The sequence below is a fragment of the Fragaria vesca genome, linkage group LG3, assembly GCF_000184155.1.
Source record: "Fragaria vesca subsp. vesca linkage group LG3, FraVesHawaii_1.0, whole genome shotgun sequence".
In the NCBI taxonomy this organism is placed as follows: Eukaryota; Viridiplantae; Streptophyta; class Magnoliopsida; order Rosales; family Rosaceae; genus Fragaria; species Fragaria vesca.
Window position 1 is genome coordinate 15,755,187 of NC_020493.1, and position 11,549 is coordinate 15,766,735.

Consider the following 11,549-nt stretch of genomic DNA (forward strand, 5'->3'; position numbering starts at 1 on the left):
CCATGACATAAGAGATTTGTTGAAGGATGAAAGAAAAATCAAAGAGGATGAAATCGTCGATGACGACGACGGAGAGCTCCGTCGTGTGCTTCTAGATATGTTCTCTCTGAGCTCACTTTGATAACGGCATCAATCTCTCGGTAAAGGACGACGGGTTCGCCGGAGAGAGTGATTCGCCGGAGAGAGAGAAAGAGAAGAGAGAGAGAGAGTGAGGGAGATGAGTTGAGAGTGAGTGAGAGAGATATATAATGGTTAATATGTTATTATTTTTGTTAATGGCATGATATGTAATATTTTTAAAATTTATGGGCAACGGTTTAAAGAATTTAAATGGGTATATTGTTTTATCATCAAGGAACATTTGTTAACAGTTTTATCATTTATTACTTCTAAATGTACCATTTTATCATTGGCCCAAAAGAATATATCTAGCGCGTATTTTTTTTTTTAAATAATAGTTGTTTGTTTTTGTCATTTAGCTTACCTATAAAATCTTAATAGAAACATAAAATAATAGAGGTGTGTATTAAGAGATTAGGGGTGTGTATTTAAAATTTCTCGTAAAAAACTAATAATAATCGATACTACTAACAGAGGTAGAGTTCTGTTAAGTTTTGTTTAATGGAACTCCACGTGTCAGTTTTTTATTGACGGCACAGGTTTGGCACATGAAAATCCGAAATAGGTGATTTACTTCCGGTTTGATTGATGGTGTAACCATTAGTCAAACATTTTGGGCCCCAGCTAATTAAGAAAGCCTAATTAATTAAGCTGAAGACTTGGTCACAAAGAACTAGAACATCTCAATTAGAAGAGGAGAATCAGCAAGAATCAGCAGAGCCTGGTCATTTACAGAACGAAGTTCTATAGCGCTTGCAAAACAGAGTTCTAGTGCTCAATCAGCAGAGCCTGGTCTCAAAATTGAGACTTATTCCCACGCTGAAAAGTTCCTGGCACAGCAACTTGGCCCCATATGGAACATTCAACCTGACAATACCATCTACTGGCTTACAGACCCGGCAGTAGGGACCCTTGATTCTACGATCATCGACTCTTGATTCTTCTATCGATCAGATTAAACGCATTTCTGCATTTCTGGCAAACATGCATTTGGGAAGAGTCACTAAGAGTGAAAAGACGTTGATGCATGTAAGTTTGCTGATGCTCCATGGGCTATAAGGCAGTCGCGCTTCATCTCACCAAACTATACTCCACCAAATCTCTTCCTGTCTGCCACTGGCTGCCGGATGAGAGGGTGAACTGGCCCAGTGTTCCTGAACTTCACTGTCTCCAGACATGTTAATCAGACGTTGATTGAATGTTGGGCCCATAAATATCAGTTGGCGGAATTTAATCATGCACTGTATACTCTCTCATTTCCTCATCATTGAAATCCAGCTCTGTCAAGGATATTAATCAATACATGCATCACTCTAATTCATCCAAGGGACAGTGGAGGGTGGGCAGTTCAATAACTAAACATTCTTTACTAAACATAAGAATAATCTTGTAGGAAACCATGTAAATTCCACTTGGAAAAGAATGGATAACTGAAATGAAGAGATGAAAATGTGATACTTTGTACCATATGCAGTAGCAAAATGCACTACATTTCGCAAGTTTCATGTGAACACCAAGAGTCAAGACTCACCAAGAGTCAAGACTCACATTACTGAACACTTTTTTTTAACAAGATTCTAATTTGTCAACCATCTTCTACTTGACCACCATAATGACCACTATCTAGATTGATGACCATTATAATATATATTAGTTTGTTAATTAACATATCCTCCAGGATTCTAATAGATTTACTTTCAACAACTCTTGAAAGCTAATTACAAACGCAAGTGATTTATATTTGATTACCCAATTGGCAACGACGTCAGCGAAGCCAGACGCCACCGCCTGATGAGGATTTTGCAGGCAAGGCTGCTGCTCTTTTAGAAAGAGATATACTCAAAATGTTTTGACTTAGGTTTGGACGAGATTGATTTCCAGGATTGTAAAGAGATAGACTTATGGACAAATTCAACAAACTAAATATAGCGTTAGTGTGGACTTATATATGTCTCAACTTTTGCATATATCCAATTTTTTTTAATAAACTCCTTGGCAATTACATCATATTAGAGGTGGCAAACAGGCCGGTCTGGGTTAATCGGGCTTTGGGCCATTCTTGGGTTGGCCCACAACATGTCACTTCTTAACGGGCTCGGGCTTAGGCCGGTCCATTTACTCAACTGTAAGGCCTGACCTGACCCACGGTCTAAGCCCATAATGTGGCGAGCCGTACGTGCTTGGGCCGGCCTTATAAACGGGTCGTGCCGGGCCCATTTCGTGCCGAAAATCGAAAATAGTCAAGGTGAATGTCCTATATATACCACCACTCTACTCTCATAATCTTAACTTTTAATTATACACGATACGATTACAAATCAAAACTAATTCACACAATCTATCGATCATTTTTTCTTTGTTAACAAATTAAAGAAATAAGTGATAAATGTTCATTGTTCAAAATTAATAATTTTTTAGGAAAAACTTCTTATGGGTCTAGGGAATCCAAATTCATACTCAAATAAATAATTATTAGTATATAAGTTTATTATTCATATTCAAAACTAAGTTTTTTATTTATGAATATGTTATCTTCATATTAAAAATGGAAAAATATATATATTTTAGAGCAGGCTGGGCCGTGGCCTCAATTTATCGTGCTTGGGTCGGGTCGGGACTATAATGAGTTTGGGCCAGGTCAGGCCCATAGACTCATTTTTCTAGGCCCAGCCCGACCCATTAAAATAAGATGCTTGGGCCGGGCCAGGCCATTAACGGGTTTGGGCCGTACCAGGCTGCTTTTAAACATGTCGGGCTTGTGTTGGGCTTAGCGGCCCGTTTGCCACCTCTACATCATATGTAAATTTAAACCTTACATAATCAAAAGAAATAAACAGTTCTAAATAGAGAGCCACCGAATAGGCTTGATGAAAAGCTGGGGCATGAGAACTAGTAATCTATAAAAAATCACTAATAATGTCGTGAAGAGTATGTGGAATGCCGCATTACTGTGAAAAAGTGCCGAAATGTTAAATACAAAAATAAACTGAAATTAAATTGAAACTGAAAATTATAGAGACCCTGACCCAGGCACAAGAGTTGTTCATCCCAGTTACCAGCCCAAAACCAAGCCCCAGATCCAAATGAGGGCTCGACCCACATTGGTCACATATCCGGATCTAAACCCGGCTCGGATCCATGGCCTAGGCCTAATGGTCAAATGCACCAAATCTGCTTAGGGCACCCACCAAAGTGAGCACCTAAGGCGTAATGCTTCTGCCCTCCATCCTTGTCGACGCCGCCTCCGGCCTCGAACACAGTACCCCAGCCAGCGACGTTCCTTGCCCAAGCTCAAGTCTCCACTCGAAGGCAAACGTACCCCCGCCACCTCCGACTTGACCACTGATGAAAGTTTTGCGGCAACGCCTCCCATCGGTTGCAGCACCCCCCCCCCCCCCTAATGACGCCATAACCGTCAGAAGCCCTTTAACCTGCCCTTCAGCATACATGATAAATTTTTAATATATACATTCACAAATCAATTGGAAGTCAAATTTGGTGCCATAATGTTTCAATAGACATTTCATTTTTTTGATACTTGCTGACAACCTATATATATAGAAGATAACTCTTTTCCGCGTGTAACCCAAGCAAAACAAAACAAAATGGTACAGAAGTCCTAACACTACCAGAAGAAAGGCTTTAGCCGACGAAAATAAAAAAATCAGGCCGACGAATTATTTTTTCGTTGGCTAAAGTCCACGTTAGCTAACAAAATTTTCCTTCGTCGACTAATTTAAATTTTCGTCGGCTATGGTCAACTGTAGCCGACGAAAAAAAAAAATTTGTCGGCCAAAGTTTTTACTCGTCGGCTAAAATATTTTAGTAGACGAAAAAAAATCTCATCAGCTATTATCGAAAAAAGTCGTCGGCTATTCACAACTTTAGCCGACGATACTATTATTTCGTCGGCTAAAAGAAAAACAATAAAATGTTGTATAACTTGCTTAGTAGGTTTTAAACAAATACACAACTTTGTGAACCAACTCTACATAGAAGCAAAATTAACAAAAATTTCGTGAAATAAGATGTGTTCAGAATGGTGAAATACGGCTATGGTTCAAAAATCACGTAAATCGGGTAATGTCTCTGATGTAGAATAATCGAAACCCGGAATGCTGCAGATTTGACATTCGGTGTCCGATTGACTATTGTGATACCTTTCCGGAAACGTAACGGCCCTACGAGTCAAACTCATGATTTATATGACATATGGGCCTTTTTGGCCATCCTAGTCTGTTTAGGGCTTCAAAATGCATTTTTTTATTTCCGATTAGAGTTGACCGTTTCGATCGAGCCCTTAACGTTGTCATATCCAGTTGAATCTTTTTACCATAGACATCTTTCGTCATAGTGATCATATCTGACGGTCAAATTTTGGTTTGTGAATTTTAGTCATCGGAATCACAACGTGTCTACTAATATTGTTTAACTTGTTTAGTAGGTTATACAACTTTGTGAACCAACTCTACATAAGAAGCAAAATTATCAAAAATCTTGTGAAATAAGATGTGTTCAGAATAGTGAAATACGGGTATGGTTCAAAAATCACATAAACCGGGTAACGTCTCGGTGCCGATAGTAGCGGTCAACCCTATTTACCGTTATTATTCCCTATGGGAAGCCCTATCGTCGAAAGGTAAATGTCTCAAAAATTTTATATGGGCAGTTGCGTCTCATCTACGTAAGAGTTTTTCATGTGGAAGGTTTGACCAAACTATGTAATATAGAGGGAGATATGAGCGTTTTCGTGTGATAAGTGACGATAGATTAGGGTTGACCGTTTCGATCAAGCCCTTAACGTTGTCGGATCCAATTGAATTTTTTACCGTAGACATCTTTCGTCATAATGATCATATCTGACAGTCGAATTTTGGTTTGTGAATTTTAGTCATCGGAATCACAACGTGTCTACTAATGTTATATAACTTGTTTAGTGGGTTATACAACTTTGTGAGCCAACTTTACATAGGAAGCAAAATTATCAAAAATCTCATGAAATAAGATGTGTTCAGAATGGTGAAATACGGCTATGGTTCAAAAATCACGTAAATCATGTAACGTCTCGGTGCCGATAGTAGCGGTCAGCCCTATTTACCGGAGCCCTATCGTCGGAAGGTAAATGTCTCAAAAAAGGCGGTTGCGTCTCATCTACGTTAAAGTTTTTCGTGTGGAAAGTTTGACCAAACTACGTAATATAGAGAGAGATATGAGCCTTTTCGTGAATTTATAGACTTTAGCTGACGAGATATTAAAAAAGTCGTCGGCTAAGGTCAAAATTTTTTTGGCGGTAAACCAAATTTGGAGGAAAATTTTCAAAGGACTTTAGCCGAAGAAAATATATGAAAAGTCGTCGGCTAAAGTCAAAAAAAAAATTTGGGGGAAAATTTTCAAAAGACTTAAACCGACGAAAATATATGATTTCGTCGGCTATTGTCAAAAAAATTTTGGCGGTCAACCAAAATTTTTAAAATTTTCAAAAGAGTTTAGCCGACTTAAATAAAGAATTTCGTCGGGTAAAGTTCTTTATATAGGAGTTTTACCGGAGGTGGATGGTAAGAAGTCGGAAAATCAGAAAAAGTTAATGTTTCGCCTACCGGATTTTTTTCTCGGCCTAGCTCCGCTGTCAAGCCACTGGAGACCGCCACACTTGTCCCAAAAGTTTCGCCGTCGTTTCTGCTTCATTGGTGGACAAGTGGTGCATCGAGTGGCGCCGCCGTGAGGGATAAATCGAACTCCAAAACTCCGTCGGTTCGGATTCAGTGTCAATCGAATTTCTCCTTCCTCAGGTCACCATTTGGTGAGTTCTATATATGGATAAGTTGAGTTTGATTAGTACTACATTCCCCTAGAATTTGGTAGCTCGATTCGGTGTGTGTGAGGAGAATCGAAAATTTGAAGTTTTTAGGGTTTAAAATTGGAGATTTTTATATTTTGATTCAATTGATCTGTTTAGGCTTAGAATTGGGTTTCGACTTCTTTTAGAAAGTTGTTTGAAATGTTGAGAGGAAGATTCTGTCAAATTTTAGTGGTGATTGGAGGTCGCCGAAAGTTTCTGCAATTTTTTTTTTTTTCAAAAACCAGCAACTTTAGCCAACGATATTTAAATACTTTAGCCGAAGATATTCGTCGGCTATAGTATTTTTAATTTTTTTATAAGGTTTAGCCGACGAATTATGGCATATTTCGATGGCTAAACACTTCTTCTAAAGCCGACGAAACAGACTATATTTCGTCGGCTATAGTTATTTTTTTAATTTTTTATTACATACTTTAGCCGATGAATATTGTCGTCGGCTAAAGTCTCAGACTATGATCGGCGAAACATTTAAGATATTTGTCGGTTATTGTCCCAGATAATAGCTGACAGCGTCTTCTAGTGTCGTCGGCTAAAGTCACCGCCAACGACCCTTTCCCGACGAAACTATAGCAGACGAAGGCTCGTCGGCTAAGATCTTAGCCGACGAATTAAGCTAAAGTGTTTGTCCTGGTAGTGTAACAACATTCTGAGAAATAAATCAAACATAAAAATCTTAAAGGTGAGTCATACAGATGGCTTGGTGGAAAGCTAGGGGTAGCATAAGAACTCGGAATCTTTAAAAGATCATTGGTAATGTCATCATACACACAACTTTGAAGAGAAGTATGTTCAATGACACCTTGTTTGGTAAAGATACCAACAATGTGATATACCTCCATACATGTAAATGCATAGAGTAGCGGAAACCATCCCTTACGTACTAGCCTAAAAAACAAAAATGAAATTAAATAGAAAGTAAATAATCTACATTAGGACTCAAGGCCCACAAACTTATTGGTTCAAAATGTTAGGCCATAAACCCACACCTGGATCCTAAATACGGACCCAGATTGCCTCAAGCCTAACATCCAAGGTTCAATTCTCTATAGCCAACAAGACAGTTCTTTTGATTTCTTAAAACCGTTGAGCCTCACGATTCGTAAACACCGCATGTAGATTAATGTTGCATAACTCCTCAACGGTCTTAACCCCCAACAAAAAGTTTGAAGGGACATGAAAATATTAAATTGGAAAATTTTTAAGAACAATACATGACAAATGGTCCATTCTTAATTTTGGTGTTTTAAGTTTCAAAACAATCATAACGGTACATGAACTTGTAATCTCAACCGAAAATATATATATACCGTTATATTCTCCGTTATCTAATGTGTTTTTCATTAAATTTTGAGGGTCAAATCTATCACTCCTTAATATAGCAGTTATAAATTATTAAAATCAATAACTAAATAATTAATAAGGAGAGTGAAATAATAAAGAAAAATGTATTGTTGTCTCTCTTTTTCGTCCCCATTCAAACCCAGCATACACAAAAATGGTGATCGAGGTAGGACCGTAGGAGGAAGTTGGAAGATGATTTGATTTGGTAAGTTATGAAAGAAATGGTTTGAATATATACGGATGGGTAGTAAGAAAACTTAGAGTGAGAAAACTATGTCCTAGTTTTACTTGGATTTGGACGAGCAACAAAGTTTTTTTTTTTTTTTGATGAATAAGAGCCTTTCATTAAAACCAAACCCAGTAACTTACAAATACAACGAATAGTAAACAAAGAAACCAAGTAAGGGGAAAACAACAAAGTCTTTAAGAATATATGGTCTGAGTTTACAAGATTAAAAAGGTATATAAATAGAAAAAAAAAACATAATATAAAGAAAGAGAGAATGGAGAAAACCTGAAACCACTTTTTGAAAAATGAGAAATTACATAGAGTTAACAGTGTTATTAACGACATGTGCTAAAAGTGTGTCGGCTTTTAAACGTCATGTATTATTTTGATTGTTTTGAAACTTGAAACACCAAAACTGAGAATGGACCGTTTGTCATGTACTGTTCTTAAAATTTTCCCTATTAAATTCTAGTCAACCATAATACTAATTGACCTTGAATTAAAGTGAATGAATAATGAACATAACCTAGATTGAATTTCCTGCAAAATCCACCCAATAAGTCCATCAACATATGGATTTAGTGAACCTCGTTCAAATTCTACTTTTGCAAATATATTGAATGTGAGTTCACAACTATAAATATAGTGCACCTCTATGTTAGAGGAATGCGTTGTATGAAACCAAACTATTACAGAGTAAAATAGTCAAACGCGCTCTCTTCAATCACTAAAAACAAAACCAAATATGAAGAATCTCCTTAAAAATGTTTTAAAAAATATATATGAATTAATAATATTTCCAGCAAAAACCTTTCAAGTTCACACATATGACAACCACTTGGGTTATTCGTTCAACTAGTTCAGTTTCATGAATCTAACTTTGAGAGGAAAAAACTATGCACGCCTCCATGCTCTAACCTAGGAAAACCCTAGCACTATCAAACTCTATACAGCCTCCATCTCTTCCATCTCAAATCCACCACCGATCCAACCTTATTCTCTGAAATTTCAACATGATCTCTCTCCCCATCATGTCGACTACACTTGAAGATGTCACGGCTAGCTTTGCCGCCTCCCTGGCTCTTCTAGTGGAGATGTCATCGATATCCCTCACCTTGATCATTCGGACGAACCTCGTCCTAACCCAAAGCTTTATCTCGTTGCACGAGCCACCAACTTAATGTCGGTCAATGTTGATGACCTGCAAAGTCACTTTAAGCGAATCTGGTTGATCAAACGTCGCTTCTGAGTGCAAGCAAGAGATTGGAATCTGTTCATCATCACCTTTGATCTCCCAAAAGATTGCAACAAGGTTTTTTGGGGAGGTCCCTAGTATTACCAGAAGATGCCGTTAGTTGTGGAGGAATATGACGGCCTCAAGTCTCCTACATCCATCCCTATGGACAAGCTCTACTTCTGGGTAGGGATCCTGAATATGCCGAAAGCTCTTGAGAAGGATCGATACATCAGAAACACTGCTTCTGTCGCAGGTAAATACATATGCAAAGATGAAAAAAAAATTGCAACAACAAAGCAACTTAGGGTTTCTCATGCCCTAGATCATCCCTTTTATGGGAAAAAGACCCTCAAAATTATTAATGGTGTGGTTGCGGAAATTATATTTCAGTTTGAGAATCTGATTGGGCTGTGTAAGCATTGTAATTTGAATCAGGATGAGAATGACATATGCGTCAAGGTGGGGGGAGCAAACCCTAACCCTAGTTCATCGAAATTGGTTTTGCCGCGACCCATTCCGTCAACCAAACTTGGTTTTACTGATGCAGGTTTCCAATTCAAAGGAGCATGAGCTACCGAGACCCAGCCATCTGTGGTACGAGGATTGTTTAATCCTCAGCCATCCCGACGTAAGCCAATCATCATTCGTTGGGATTCCATTCCAGAAGAAGCTAATCGTGACACCCTTGCCTTGGTTGCCTTAGAAAAAGGTACGGAGACGGTTGAGCCAACGGTGGAGTAACTGAAAAGGGGACGTTCTAAGAAGCTAAAGCTGCCGAATGGATACGCTGGTGAAAATCATCTGTCCTCCCTCAAGAAACTAATACTCCATACCTAGAATCACAGCAAGGGCTCTTGGTCTATTGGATGAAGGGAAGAGCACTGATAGTGGCAATGGAATGGGTGCTGAAGGTAAGAAGAAGAGAGGAAGGCCGTTCAGTTCGCAGAATCTAAAGAACCTCAAAGCCGATGAGAAGAAAGAGGAAGAAGGTGGTGTGACCATGCAAGCTGGTAATATGTAGCCTAGCCCTAACCCCAAGGGCAAGGGTGTCCTTTATGTTTTTCCATTCATCGCAATAAACTTGCCCTGCTATAGGGCAAGGATGTTTTTTAATTTTTTTTTTTTCATTCATAGCACTGGCCTATTTGTCTACGCATCCGTAGAAATATACTTACAGAATAAGTGAGCATGATTATTAAAGTGTAGTCTATCCTATGTATTAGGTGAGGTATGCCTCATAACTACTTGTCTATTATGTAGATGATAGCGGTAAAGTATGTAATGGCCGCTTCTGGTATTCGTTTTACCCAAATTAATGGAAGTCGTAACTGACTCTTTTAAAAAAAAAAAAAAAGTTACACACATATGACATATATATACAACGAAAAAAAGTAATTCTCATATGGAAATAAAATTAAATGAGTAATTTTTAAATACACACACTTAATCTCTTAATACACACTCCTTACTTAATACACTACCCATCTAGTTTTTCAATTCAATATTATACTAAATACACATCCCAAACTGTCTAAAATACCCTCAATATTTAAAACTAATAATAATCTGTTATTTAATATAATTATTATATATTTACTATTTCACAACTGTCTTTATGTATTATTTTTTATTTTCTGTTAGATTTTTTTTATCGGGTTAGAAATTTTTTCTTGATATTTTTCAATTTATAATCAAAAGAGTAATATTATATTCGAACTCCAAATCTCTAATAAATATGACATCAATCGGCTAGAATTTGAAGAAAATAAAAATATTGGACATACATAATTTTTTCAAAGTTAAGAAACTAGTAGAAGTACAATAGCATAAAAACTAGTTTTTAGTCTGCAAGATAAAAACTAAAGTTGATAAAAAAACTAAAAATAAATCGGTAAATAGTACATGTGATTACGACAGTAGTCGAAATTCAGGTGATGAATTTTGAAGAAGATGTTTTTATTTCTTTTCTTTTGATGAGTAGTAATAGTGGAGAAGAGTTAGATTTTAGGGAAGAGAAAGTTTCTTTTTTCCCTAATAATTGATGGATGTTTTTGTAATTAAACATACCTATAAATTCTGATGTGAAATATAAAATAATATGGGTGTGTATTAAGAGATTACAAGTGTGTATTTAAAATTTAATATATATTGACAAATCAATTGACGATAAAGTATAAAGAGAATGAATATATATTAATTAAATTCTCCACACAAAACAACTACCCATGTTTACTCTTTTAGTAATTTAATATAATACTAACAGTACTGGAAAATAGCACTTAGGCGACGAAATTAAAAAATTTCGTCTCTTAAGTGGTACTTAAGTGGCCGAATTTTCTACTTAGGCGACGATACAATTTCTGTCTCCTAAGTTGTTCTTAGGAGACGAAATATTTCGATTTCGTCTACTAAGAACGACTTAGGTGACGGAATGAAATTCTGTCGCTTAAGTACTACTTAGGAGACGGAATATTTTTACTTAGACGACGGCATTTTGAAAAAATAAAATTAAAAAAAATTTATATGAATCACTTAGGAGACGGAACTACAATCCGTAGCCTAAGTAGAACTTTGGAGACATAAATGTTTACTTAGGAGACGGAATGTTTTTCTAAAAAAAAAAAAAAATTATAGAATCACTTAGACGACGAAAATAGAACATTCTATCGCTTAAGTTCTAAAAATTTCAGCGCCCATCTTCCCGCGTAAAATTTCATGAAATTCAAACCAAAATTTTTTAAACATATCAATTCTTTTAAATC